General features: G+C 34.6%; 1 pseudogene; it reads left to right on the top strand.

Annotated features, from left to right (window-relative positions):
* Nucleotides 1–7517: 7517 nt before the first annotated feature.
* Nucleotides 7518–11876, top strand: LOC149259384 (eukaryotic translation initiation factor 3 subunit A-like; annotated as a pseudogene).
* Nucleotides 11877–15138: the final 3262 nt, after the last annotated feature.

The following is a 15138-nucleotide window of genomic DNA, read 5'->3' as shown; positions in this document are numbered from 1 at the left end:
ACTTCAGATATGGCGTTAGTGATGCGATGAACTAAGCACAATGATGTGCATCCGTCAGGGTCATGTTGGCCTTGTGAATAGTGCTTTTCAACCTCTGATCCAAATCCCACGGGGTCCCACTAGGCATCATTGTGATTTCTTTGAAACCTATGACCGACTCTGATTCCAATTTTGGTCGATTGAACTCCTTCTTTAATTCAGTGTAGATGTCCGCTATCCCTGTCGTTGGGTTGATGCCTAAATACTTCATATACCATGTTACCACTCGGTCTTGCAGTGTACTGACTAAAATGGCTTTCTTGATATTATCATCTGTGATCTACTGCGCGTTCCATACTGAATTCAATACAAACCAGAACTTTTACGGGTCTTCACTTCCTGCTCCCTTGAATATTGGTAACTAGATGGCGCTCGCCATTACTATTGTCCTGATCTTTCGCTACTCTTTCCTCTAGCGTACCCACCTTTCACACCAGACACCCCTTAGGCAGATCCCAGTCCCAGAAATAAAACCATTTGTTGGCTTATTTGGGCTTGACCCAGGTTCGGAAGAAGTATTTAGCCAAACAAATCCTACAGCTACCAGCCCTTTCGGCAAAAGCCCGTGAAGCCTAAACTGAGTTCTCACCCGAGGTAGCAGGGGAGGGTGTTAGAACTAGGTTTCCACACCCTGGGGATGTCTCGGATGTGGTTTCAGGCTCGCGTGTTGTTTTGCAGCCTCGCGCTACACTAGATCCGTGCAGATCGAAATACCCTTATCACGCTTATTACAAATTGAATCACTTATTACTGGTTTGATCTAGTTAAAGCGGTCTTTAAGCAAACATTTATTACTTTTGGTTACTTCATGCATCCAGATTAACCCAGTTCACATGTATTTAATCATAGCAATTGTAGCAATCATAACAGTTCAGTTATCATAAAATAGCAAAGGCGCAATCAACACAGAATTTAGAAGAAACTTATCTTTATTATCAATCTTCAACAATACATCCAGATCCACCCTGCGCACTCAGCTGCAGGGGTCTGTGCACACAACTGTGGACTTTCCAGGCCTCTGCGCACACAGCTGCAGAGCCTCTACCTTCTGTCCTACTCCCTCGACTCAGACTTACAGACGCTTTCAGGCTATTTCCTTTAAGAACCCATTACATTCCATCTTCCAAAAGAACTACTTTTCCCTCATAGAGCCACGCTCTATTTATACTTTCCCTTGGCCCGCGATCCCTCCGTGGGCCGACTCTATTACTATTTCTTTACATTATTTTCAGACGGACTACCCTTTGACTCGACCTAATATATTTCACGCTCCGCGCTTTCCACAGAGTCTTTTACCCTAATATTACCCAAAATTTTGGGCTTCGCACCCCATACTCATTCCGTGGGGCTTGCGCTACCCAACACCTCTCTCAGCTACAGGTAAACCAAGTATGTGACATGAATAGTAGGGTTGATGTGCTCCAGCTACAAAGTACTCATAGAGAATTTGGTTTCCATCATCTTGATTTCCTTTAGGGCGCCAATCCAATTCCTAGAGAGATCCAACCACATTAGCACAAAGTCATTATGAGCTATGTAAAATGTTTCCTCGGTTTCCCACTCATGAACTCCTGCAAACAGCTATAACCTGAAAAGCTCCAATTTTGTTTGAAGTGTGAGCAAATATATTTTGAATCCAAGTTGCTTCTACATTTTCTTCCTATTATTTTCCCTATCGAGGCTAGGCTATCCTGGACTTGAACCACTAGTGATGATATGTCCTGCGTAACATTAGCATATCATCTTAATGAGAAAGGTTTATTTGAGAGATCTTGGTTGAGTTGAATCTCGTATATGATATTCAATGAAAGATGAAGGTTGGGTTGTCTTCTTTTATAGCACATAGGATAACACACCATTAACTAGTAGCATATCTATGAGAGTGCGTCTGTGTTTTCTTCTCTGTGGGGGTATGTAGATTAGGAACGTGTTGAATATTTTGGAATAGTTCCTACTCACAATGTTTTTAAGTTTGTACAGTGGTCAATTGGATTGCTAAAGAAATGACATGAGAGATCTCAGTGAATTTTAGAGAAGATGCAACTTGGCCATAGGTATAAACAATGACCTTTAAGGTATTAGAGGTTATAAATTTATATAATGAGTGATTAGCTATAGCAATTAGATTCAGTTCTAGAGATAACAATGAGTCATCATAATCTTCTAACTAATAAAAATTTTACCTCACATTCTAGTAGATAGTCCTTAGGCTAACCCCTCAAATTGTAGGCTGAGTTGCAAGCACTGATTCACTTTTATAGACAATGGCCAAATACATGCTTCTTGCATGGGCTTCTCCCTTAATTGAATGACATGGCACATTAAAGTGCAAGAAGGTGTTTCTCCTACAAATGTTGTTCAATTCATTACTCTACAATTGCTATTTCAGGGAGGCCCTTCTTGTCTATGGTCAGAAACAATGTCATTGGAACCATGTCTGACTTTACTTCTTCTACAACTTTTGCCCTTGGAATTGCCACTAGACAAGTACTTTTTCCTCAAAGTTCCTAGAATTATCCCTGGATATTGTTGTTGCTAGTATGTGTTGGAACTTCTCCAAGTACCAAAAGCCTAATTCCATGAGCTATGTGATGATGTCCTCAATGCAACATTGTCATTTACCATATCAGAATGAACAATCTTGCGGGGATTTTCAAGAGCTTTCAAGTCATGGTGCATGGTTGGCCTCTTGGATGGTCGAGGATTGAGACAAACCTTGGCTATTACAGCCACAACCCAAACTTCCTCTAGCAAATCCTCATCTAAAATGAGATAAGAATTAATGATCTAGGGAAGATTATCCTTGTAATAAATGTTGATGAGTGGCAAGGCATGGTCTAGCCACGAAGCTTCACCATCTCACATGTCAGTGCATTCAATGTTGGTAATGTTCCCTGAAATGATCTACAGTAGGACTTTTCCAAAATAGTAAACATCATGTGCACATGTAGTGAGTGGTGAAACTAAGTCTCCTTGGTCCCATGAACTACATTTATGCACCTCAAAAACATTATATAATTATTAAAACCCCAATTCCTATATCTACAACACAATGAAATTTGTGTATTCTATGATTACAAACCCATATTATGGAAATAACAAAGCTTATATATCTTGAATTCTTCATAAATATAAAGTAAATTCAGCCAAATATTGTTGAACAAGTCAAGCAATGATTGGAGATGGATAAAATATGATGCTAGAGTTTGGGGTTTGGGGTCTAGGGGATGCTGAGCCATAACTAACATTTCTTGAACAAAGTAAAAAAGAGCACATGAAAATTCTGAATATATCATACAAAAGGCCATTGGATACATACTGGGAAATGGCCAAGAGCCATGCAACCAAACAAGGTTGAGAGTCTCCATCTTGACTACATAAAAAACTTAAGCTACTAAGTTGTACTTCAAATTGTATCAATCATGTGATATAATGATGGAATGGAGTGGGAAATCTATATATTTAGAGTTAAGATGGATGTGTGCTAGTAGCAATAATATATCCTCCAATGACTTCCTCTCTTGAAATTCATATTATTTCCTCATTTAAAGATGCATGTGTCCCCACTTTTGAAATAAGATGAGGGAAATGAGTAGCAAATTCATCTTCCAGAAACCTTTTATCTTGGGTGGGTATTTTACCCTTGTTTTCCATTATGTAAATAGTGATAATGCCATGATGATTTGATCTAGGGCACACCTTTAAGAAGGTATCATTATCAAATGAGGGTTAGAAATCTAAAAATTTATCCATTTGAATGATATATAGGATTATATTTGTCTATATGGGAAGGTTGATATAACTTGAGCTTGTAGGCATTAATTATTGGAGAGTACCCTATTGTAGAGGAAGCTCTAATTTGAAGGAATTCTCACCAATCTACTGTAGAATCTAATATTTGCAATAAAGGAGTGGGTAGAGGGGCTTCACCTTGTTGACCAATATCTTACCATGTTCATTCATAAAGGGACTTTTAAAATTGTAAAGAATAAAGTCAATGCATTATAAGTACTATGGGGATTTGTAGGGTACCAAATGGTTTATAGGTATTGAGGGGAATTTAAAGGATATCTAGTAAAAATAAAGGCTTGCTTTATTGGCAATATGTATTGGGAGGGGGGTTTGAAAAAAGGATTTTTGGAGGTATTTATCAATACCTAGTGAAATTAAAGGTATTCTTTAATATTCCATAATGCAGGTGCTATGTCACAATTCATTAGGTGAAGGCACCATGGGAGTGGATGAATCTTATGATGTTTAACACAATGAAAGTATTGTTTCTAAGGATATAGTCATACTTTATCACTAACCTATAAGGATCTAGGGCTACAATAGTGATCACAAAACATATGGATGTGTGTTCGGTTACACAAAAGAGCATAATTGTAGATGATATGGGCCATATGTTTCATAAATGAAACAAGAAACTTATAGGCATTGATTGATAATTTCTTCCTTGTTAAACATAGAGATGACAAATGGCATCTATATATTCAAAGTTAATGTGGATCCATGCTAGCACCATACAAATACTATTATATCCTCCAATTTATTCCTCTCTTGAAATCCATGTTATTTCCTCCTTATTTGAAGATGCAAGTGTCCCTACTTGTGAAATGGGATGAGGGAAATGTGTAGAAAAATCATATTCTAGAAACCATTTAACTTTGGTTGGGAGCTTACCCATATTTCCCATGATGTAAATAATTATAATGTCATGTTAAGTAGATTTTTGGCACACCTTTAAGAAGGTATCATTATCGAATGGGGGCTAGAAATCTAAAATGTTATCCATTGAATTAGATATAGGATTATATTTGTCTAGATGGGAAGGTTGATATAGTTTGAGCTTGTAGGAATTAATTATTGGAGAATACCCTATTGTAGAAGAAGCTTTGGGTTGAATGAAATTTCATGAACCTACTGTAGAATCTAATATTTACAATAATGGAGTGGACAAAGAGACTTTTCCTTGTTGACCAATATCTTACCATGTTCATTCATAAAGGGACTTTCAAAATTGAAAAGAATAAAGTCAATGTATTATAGGTATTGTGGGGAGTTATAGTGTACCATAGGGTTTATAGGTACTGAGGGGAATTAAAGGATATCCAATAAAAATAAGGATTTTTTATTAGAAATATGTATTGGGATGGAGGTTTAATAAAATTCTATTTGAATGTATTTATCAACACCTAGTGAAATTAGAGGTATTATTTAATATTCCATTAACACAGGTGTTATGTCACAAGTTCATTAGATGAAGGCCCCATGGGATTGGATGAAATTATAATGTTTAGCACAATGAAAGTGTTTTTTCTAAGGATATATCCTTACCTTATCATGAACCTATAAGGATCTAGGGATACGATTGTGACCACGCAAAATCTACGCATGTTTGGTTTCTTTAAATATTATGCATAATTGTAGATAATTTTTCCATGTCTTTCACAAATGCAATGATCCGAATTGGATCATTATCTTATTTTTCATCCAATTGATGCTTTTAGAGTGGATCTTGGTATACTTCAATCCAAAATATTGAGATCCCTTTAAGAATTTCAAAACTTTTTTTGCAACAAACCAATGTCATTCACAAGGATTTTGCATAAACCTAGAAATAATCCCAACAAAAAATGAAATATATAATTTGGTGGTGCTAAGTCAGATAAGACTTCTAAGAAGTTGTATATACTTGGTTGCATCCTTAAATTCATTTCCTTTTTTTAATGTGAACTTCAAATTATTTCCATTAGAGTAGAATGAGGGTTACATTCAGCCATGCCAAACCTATTCAGTAATTCTCCAATGTAATTCTCCATTGTCTACCCATCTAGATTCAGACCTATGTCTTTTTGGGAACTTTGTAGCACAAAATTAAAATTTTCCTTGGACACCTCTTCCATTAGATAAGTCATTTTTACTGCACTTACGAAGCTAGGGAAAAATAAGTTTTCTTGATTACCTTTTCTATAATAGCTTTTCTCTCAACATTATAGATGTTTGTAAAATAATATATCCCCATCTATAAGAAATATTCTTAAAAATAGAAGACACTGACCCATCTCTTCTCACCACCCTCCAAATAGTAATGATGTTTCTCTTCTGGCTTGCATAAAAATGGAAAAAATTAGTATTTTCATCCCAACTTAATAGCCAAACAACCCTACTCTCAAGTTTATGAGGTTCTTCCTTTTCCAACAACAACTTTCTTGTATTTTCTTTAAAAATGATGCCTTTAGCTTATGGTTCTTCAGAAAGGTAAGCAACCACTTATTTATTATACAAATCCTCTAATTTACTTCCACCTGATATATAAATTTCTCATCTTTAATCTTCTTAGCATGTGCCAAAGTAATAGAAGCTTGCTTTACTTTTTCTAGTTTGTTCTCTAGTGGATCCAAGGGAATCCTAAAATATTTTATCAATATGTCATAGTCCTCCTTTACTATCCACCGAAGTTAAATTTATATGGACTAGGAGTTTTCATCCTAGTAGAACCTACTTCAATTAAAATTGAAAAGTGTTTGAATTCCCCTTAAGTTCTTACCCATTGTCTAATTTTGATAGGATCATCAAGCCAAGCATTTGACACTATAAATCTATCCAATCCTTTTGCTATTTTCTCTTCATACACCCTCTTGTTCTTTTAAATAAATTTTTAATTAGTGAGTTCAATATCATATAAATTTATATCATCAAACTTTTTCAAAAAATAGTTCCACGAGATCTCAACTTAAGCCAAACCCTAAGTCTACAAGCTCTTCAATTTAACATTGATATTTTCATATAAGTATATGAATAATATTAATGCATAATAAAATTCATAGCCAAATTGATAATTTGAGATTAAATATTCATTTTGAAAATTTGTACCATGTATTTTTTATTAATAAAAGTATAATTTATGTATTTAAAATAAAGATTAAAATAAAACAACATAATAACACAACACAATTTAAGATTTAGTTTCCAATGAAATTTGGAACTCTCCATTTTCTATCCCTCCATCAATGCCAAAATGACAAGCATATAGGTAAGATTTGATAAAAAAAATGAAAGTGTAGATTTCCTTCTAATAAGCTACCAAAGACAGACAAATATATTCATGAGTGTACTTCTTCAGTTCTACTATCCAATGCAAAAGTATCTCTCCCATTCAACCCCAAAGTAAGAGGTCTTTGATAAAATCTCGAGCTTCACAAAGGCAAGGCACTAGGTTTGAGTTGTGCTCCTGAATCGTCATAGATTTGTTTAAGTTCCAAATGGCACAGGAACTAAAAAAATAAATCACAGGTGTTTTCTTTGGTGAGGCCCCTAGATCGTCTCAGGATGTGTTATCTAGTCTGCGCTGGTTCCTTTTTCATGCTTTGGGACTTAGGGTTTGCATAAATCCCCTATATGTTTCTAATAGCCCAGCAGTTATCTATAACGTTGGTGGGTTCGTGATGTTTTGAATTCTACGGGGTTTCATCATCATGACAACCTTTGCCAAGTTGGAAAATGCTCTCAATTGGGTTGAAGGTATGTATCATTCACAGATATTTCTCGTTACATGGATTTTTTTTTGCAAACATTTGTTAAATTTGTATTATTTTATAAGCTTCAGTAGCTGGTCTGATAAAATCATGTATATGAATTTTCTTGTAGTGTTGAAATTATAGGAAATTTTCATCTAGATGGGGTCCTGAGATTAAGAAGGGTTTGTGCTTCTTTGTACTAGCTGGGTTCATCAAGTCCTAGGGTTGGGTTTTGAAATTGCCTATCTTTATTTCTGAAATTTTGATTATTTTCTCCAAAAATTGCACATCTAATCCATGTTTAAGATGTGGATGTAATAGATATGCTAATGGGCACTGAAGATTCAGAGTATCTTTTGCAAAGGTTAGCCATTGCATTGTTTTCATTTTTTTCTTTATACTTGATCTTGACTTTTTGGTATTTTAAAGTTTTCACTGTAGAAATTGCTTTAAACCCTTCATATTTGTAGCAGGCCCTTGTTGCCAGATTTTTTGTACCTTGAATTTTTGTAAGGACCATTTTAGGGTAGTATGTATAGGCATTCATTTTCTGTAGCCTTGTCTATATCTTTGAGGCCACTTTTTTAGGTCATGTCAATTTTGACATACTAAAAATCTTGTGTATTTAGGACGTGAAGGACATATCTAGTTTATTTTTCCCTTTTATACTAAAAATTTAGCTTTTGAATCAAATTTAGTGTTGTTGGCATGAAAGTGAATCATTTTACTTGTTTCTACCAATACTCTCCACTTCTTGATTTGTGTGTCTAATGTTCCCATTGTTTAAAATGGTTTTCTCCTTTTTATGCTGGATTGTGGAAAATAAATTTTAATTTATGTTGTTTTTAATGGTTGATATGACTATTTTGATCCATGGTATTTTTTATTATAGAAATAAGATAGGGATATGCCATCGTTGTTTGGTTATAGTTTTGATTGTTACAATAAAATTATAACAAGTCTAGTACATTTTCTCTTTATTTCTTTACAATTGTTTTGTATTTTCACTTCAAAACCACTTAGGCAAGGACTATGTTACAAGGTTTTTCTGAACTTCAACATTAAGATTTGAAATTTGGAGAACTTAAAAAAAAATTGAGGTTTGACGAACCTTATGGTCATTCACCAAGTCCATAGCTCAAGCTCATAAATAACATCATGTCATAGCTCAAGCTTGTACTCTATCCTGGCAGTTTCCAAGTCCATAGTATCATATATATAGAAAATGTATATACTATATAAATGAACCTAATGGGAAACCTCATCTGAACCTCATCGAAAAAATTGAACTCGAATTGAACCTAATCATTGTTGAACCTAAACTTCAACTTGAAGTGTGTGACTTAGGGCAAGGATACACTTCCTATCAGGGATGTACTCTTATGATTCCTCACATTAACTGATGAGAGGGTCTTTGAACTTTTATTATTTTACATAGAAAATTAAGAATTCTTAGGTGATTTGTCATGATTATTTATGTCCTGAGAGTGCCTGAATATTTTTTATCTTGTATTATTTCAGCAATTATGGAGAATAATAATAAATTATCAATGTTGACACTTTTGTGCTTTGACATAAGGAAAAATACATAAGAAGAGATTGTCTCATTATCTCAGGTCTGAGTTGAAATATTTTAGAGAAATAATTATAAAAAATAAATGGCATGTGCTTAGTGCCTAGATGTGAACACATGAAACCACGGTAATCTGTTTTCAGAAGTAGAAATATGTGCCTAACTCTTTCAGTAATGATATAGAAGATTAATGAGATTTATTGTAAATTGTATGCAGAGTTGATGAATGTTGGCCAAAAGCAGGCAGCATTACAGGCACTTCACAACTTGATAACATCAAAATGGTACAGAGCATGGAAAAATAAACTGGAAAAGATAATGTTCAAATATGTGGAACTTTATGTGGATATGAGCGTAGCAGGTTTTCAAAGGATGGACTTATTCAATATAACATTGTATGCCTACAAATGAATGTCAGTTCCTTGGAGGAGGTTATCAAGTATTTCCTCCATCTCTCTAGTGAGAAGGCTGAACAGGCTCAAGCTCAAGCACAAGCATCTGATATTTCTCTTGATGTTGAGGACTTAGAGGCAAAGAAGACACCAAAGGACTTTATGCTCAGTTATGTCAGTGGAGAGAAAATTAAAGACAAGTCTGATCGGGAACTGGTTACCCCATGGTTTAAGTTTCTAAATGAATCGTAACAATTCAAAGCTAGAAGCATCATATGCGGTGAGTGCATATTAACTAGTGTTGGAATAGATGGAACAATTGCTTAATTTGGATAATTTTATAGTAATGGTTGTTAACATGTATTCCACTTAATTCTTTCACTAACAACTCCAAACATCCTGCCCCAATCCCAACAGTGGATGCACTGACATTGATTGATCCTGAGCTATCTTGTTTTAGGAGCTTTAAATGTTTGTCTATGGAAAGTATGGCAGAGTTTGTTCTATATATTTTATTTCAATGACAAAGTATATATTATGTTTCAATGATAGAGACACATGTTGCACTCCTTCTAGCATGTGCAGTGGATATAACATCTAATGATTACATAAAGGAAAAATATCATGTTGTTTTTTAGTTTCCTATTAAAGAGTGTTTTGAATAAGGTCTTTTTTCTAGTATGGCTAACTACAATCCTAATTGGATTGACAGATGACTGCACATTGAGCCTTTCAGTTTTGTTTGTAATATAAATGGACAACATAGTTTCGTTGGCTTATTGAAATAATACACAAACATCTTGTGAATTTCAATAAGTATAGGGATCAAAGAGATAGGCATGACCTGAATCTCCGTGAGAGTTTGTAGCTTTACCTTGATACAAGGTTTGAGCAACTAAAGGTTGCAACTGAGCTTGAGCTCTGACAAGTTGGTGAGCTAAATTTTTTATTTTTAATATATTTTTTCCTTATACTATTTCTTATGATGGATGGCATATGATAGAGTGATATGTAGGAAGCTTTTCACTCTATAGAAGATATTGATGGCGTTGTGTATGGTTAAGAAGATTCCTAAACCTCAAATGACGACAATGTGTTATTCAAAGTTAACAAAGATATTTTGGATATTAGAAAGTCATTTGTATCGTGTTTATGCCTGGAACAAGCTCTATATCCTCTAGAAAAGCTACAATAAATACTTAGCATAGAAGGATTTGCAGTTGATGGCATCATCTAGATTGTTGGCTGCCATTTCTATTATGCCCTATGATAACAAGCATGTGGCTCACCATTTTAAGCTGGAAAATAAGAAGGAAAGGAGTTCAAGAATGGCCAGTCTTTTAAGTTTTGGGATTCAGTTTGGATTCTAAAATGGATGCTAGAGAAGTGATAATTTATTTCAATGAAAAGGCTTAAGTTCATCTGTCACTTTTTGAGATGTTTGCATTTGTATATATTTTTCCAGTATAAGTATTATATTTTATGCTTAGTTCAAGGAGTTTTCTTCCAATATGTCTAATAATAATATGTTTTTTTGGCAGTTTTCACGCTCAACACTTCTATATGAAGTGGTAAGTAATAGGTATAGAGATCATTAAAGCATTTATTTTTGAAATTAAGTCTTTCCTTGATGTTGCTGAGAAGTCAGAGCACACATATATTCTTCTAAGCACTTTTTATGCTTGTACAGGTTTTTGTTTTAGCAAGCTACATGGTTTCAATTATAACTAGATAGAATGTGGTGCAATATTAGGACAAATTTTACTATATCTACTTATATTTATAGCTTATACTAAAGTTTTGTACCATATAATCATAATGTGCTTCATTTTTTAATAATTCAAAAGCATCTTCACTTCAAACTATTTGGTTCTACGTATCTCCATTATTATTTATAAAAAGATGGTTTATGTTAACTCTTACCTTCAAATATAAGTTAACATTTGAGGATATGTGAATATAAGTTAATTGTATCGACTTTAAATGCTCTTTGGGTTCATGAAAAGAAAGTGGCAACATCTACTTATGTGGGTAACTTGTGTCTTTATTATGTTTTAGGTTTCCAAAGGTGTCATGACATGTGTTCTGCAAGAAGTGAAAAATTTGTATCATCTATTGGAAAATGATTTCCACCCTTTAGGTATTGCTGATAGAGTTCAATCACTACTAGGCAGGCTCTCTAAGCTTAGTGACAAATTTTCTTCATCTTCTCTGGTCCCATAAGTGCAATTGGAGAAACACATTCCTTCTTTAGAAAGGCTAACTACTTTGAGAGTGTTACAGCAGGTGATGGGATTTAATTCCTACTTTCGTTTCATGCTTTCTATTATTCTGTGGTGTGACTACTTGTGATTTGTAATTGTGACCTACTTTTAGAGTTACACAACTTACAAAATATGATGGGGAATTTAATTATTACTTTGTTCAGTTCATTTGTCTCTACTATTTTATGCCATATGGTGTGACAATCTTGGATTTGGTATATTTCTTACACTTTGGTGTTAAAGTGTACAAATTCCCTTGTCTCTTCTAAAAGTAGAATTCTTGAGGTTTTCTAAAGTTAACCATTGCATGTTTCCAAGTATCACAAGTGTATCAAACAATGAAAATCATGGTCCTGTCAAGGATGATACCATTTTCTGATTTTTCTGTTATAAAGAGGCTTAGCGCATATGATATAAAGTACAATTTTGTATGGTTGAATATTAACCATTTAAAAGGAATTGTACAGTTTGGCAGTCAGATGAAGTAATACAATTTTCTGATTTTCAATATTTTGTATAAAAATACAGCTTCTGCTAATTTTGAGGATTTAACTTTTGTGCATGGATACTTTTTTAGAGTGAGCATAATATAAGCTCGTCAGTGAATTTATTTATGCAAGACCTTGAATTAGAATAGTCCATATATAAAAATCTTATTGAATTTTCTGAACAATCCATATATCAAGGCTATGAATTGCAGTAGGAGGGGCCCAATACCTTAAGTACTATTATTAACTTACAGGCCAAAGGTACCTCCTTAAATCATAATGCAGGTATGGTTATTATCCACTCTTAGGGAAATAGTTACATGACTTAAAGTTCAGATCTCCTGAAGCCTGGATCATGAGACACTATAATCTGATACTTGAAGGATCTTGTGAAGACAGGATGTGAATCTACCCTTGTATTAAGCATGCCTAGTGATCTAAAACCATCATAAATGAATTATCTATTTTATGCACAAAGTAGACTTAGAACAAATAGTGTGGCCTATAACACTTCTGCTGACATATGTAATAACCAAGACTGACTACAAATATACTCCTGAGATGCTTGCTATTAGTGTCAATGCTACAATAGATATTCTATGCCTCATCAAGGTCTACACAGCTATTAAGGGACTCTATTGTCACTAGTAATTATTAAGGCCTACACGTGGAATAGATCACTGTGTTGACCCCAGTATCTAGTTGTGGACCTCTGTGAGTACAATGCTACTATTGGTATACAGTAAGTTACTTTGTTGTTACTAATACCTATTAAGGCCTGTGCATGGAGCATGTTACCTGGATGGAGCTACTATATAGTTGTCTTATTTCATCCATGACAGTAATTCTAGATGATATATCTCTGTAGCCTTCGATTTCTATAATATTTAACATAACCAAGGTAGGATGGTCCAGATTCGAGTGCAGTTATTTGAGAAATTGACAGGCATTGTCTCAAACTGAGTCTACATAAATTTAGTATGCTTGATCTTGAGAATCTAGTGTCGTAATTGCTTCAGCCCTGTAGAATGACTTGATTAACCGTTGTGTGTTGATTTTAACCAAGAGTATGTAAGTGCAATATGTAAGAGTAATAGTACCTCTAAGCCTTGAGCAGACATGTGTTTACTTCTGCTTGGACATTGTTGCTTAAGGTGATCAACACACCACAAGCCAGATTTAATATGAGCCATTTCTTTTTATTGCCTCATTGAGTAGGATATGTTGATATGGTCTTCAATGCATCAATATACTCCATCTCTTAATGGTGTAAGTAGATCCACTAGTGTTCACTAGATATTTCTAGTGATGTTATCACAGAGTAAGGTAATACTATTTGTGTTTGTAGGCCCCAGATAAGCATTTTGGATATAGAAGAAATCAAGTAGCACAAATCAACATAATTTGTGGACACCCATTACAACAGGGGTGCACAGATCAAAAGGATGGTTGAAGCCTGAGAATATATATCTGCTAATTGGTGTTTGTACATCCTTCCATTGCATCATATTCATAAACCTTTAATGCCTTACTTACACCTCTGTAAGATGGTATTGTAATTGACCTTATGCCAAAGTATAGCATTAGAGAGGTTTGAATTATACCCTATTGTTAGAAACAAGTCTGAAAATGCAATATCTGTGTGATGGATCCAGACTCTCAAAAGGTGGTCATGTCAGCTGCACTTCAGTGGCATCTAATGATATGTGGCTAATCTTCTCATCTTTATCCTATAATAAAGTAAGGAGAAAGCATCAATAGGCATTAGCTCTAGAAGCGTTATGGTAGGACTGAGTTTGCAATGACACTGTCAAGTATTTCCCCATGGAATTTGCATAGGAGGCACAGTGGGTAAACCCTCATTCCTATAGGCACATGTGGCAGGAAGTCGACCCTTATCAGATTCATATCTCCTATTTCTGTAGTGTCATCTATTTCATACTTATTTCCACTAGGGGAGACTCTAGTTGTTGTGACTCTTTGGTAGCATAAAAGGGCATGGATAGTAACTATATTACTTTAGAATAGTCTTTTAGCTCTTTATAGGCCAGATTTTGCAGCAGAAAAACCATGCATTTTCTATGGGGATTAGACCTATAGCATCACTGGGAGACATGTAACAGCAACAATTTACTGAGACAACATTAAATTTAGCACATATGATACTACAGGGATAGATGTGGCTACAATTTGCAGATCAATTTGTGGGGAGATCCTATAAATTTTCTCATCATCAAAATAGTAGTTGAAAGGTATGATTTTAGATCCACAAAAGTATGCTTTTAGGTCCATAGCTCTAACTAGGCAGTAAAGGGTTATCGTGGTTGACAAAAAAAGAAAAAAAAATATATAATAAATAAATAATGATAAAGGGGTTTGTTACAACCTAAATTGGGGTCTACTACTATTTCAATTAATTATTAGATGATCATGGTGGGTCATACCTTCTAAGCTAAATGCTATGACTCTTCATAGGATATTATTAGAGATACTTGAGGAGAGACCTCTTTGGCTCAAGGGTTAAGGAAGGATTTTGACTTCAATATCGAACCATCAACCATATCCTCAAGCTTTGTGCCATCATGGAGGAGGGGAGACATTGCTCTTCAAAATTATTCTTCTACTTTGTAGGTTTTTCAAAGTTTTTTGATGTTATCTTGAGAGAGGCATTGTTCCATGGATGACATTGGAATTTCAAAGATTTTGTTTACTGCTATTATATGTCTATTAATTTGTTCTTGGGTGCCTCCAAATAATGAATGGATTGTCTAGTTTTATCAAGAAGACCATTGGGGTGAAGCACGGGCATCCTCTCTCGCCCATGTTGTTTGGGATATATATCAATGAGCAGGATTCCTTTTT

This window comes from Pinus tabuliformis, chromosome 6 (genome assembly GCF_031772625.1).
Source record: "Pinus tabuliformis cultivar Carrire ecotype Pingquan chromosome 6, CPIR1, whole genome shotgun sequence".
In the NCBI taxonomy this organism is placed as follows: domain Eukaryota; kingdom Viridiplantae; phylum Streptophyta; class Pinopsida; order Pinales; family Pinaceae; genus Pinus; species Pinus tabuliformis.
This window is presented reverse-complemented; position numbering and strand designations above follow the sequence as displayed.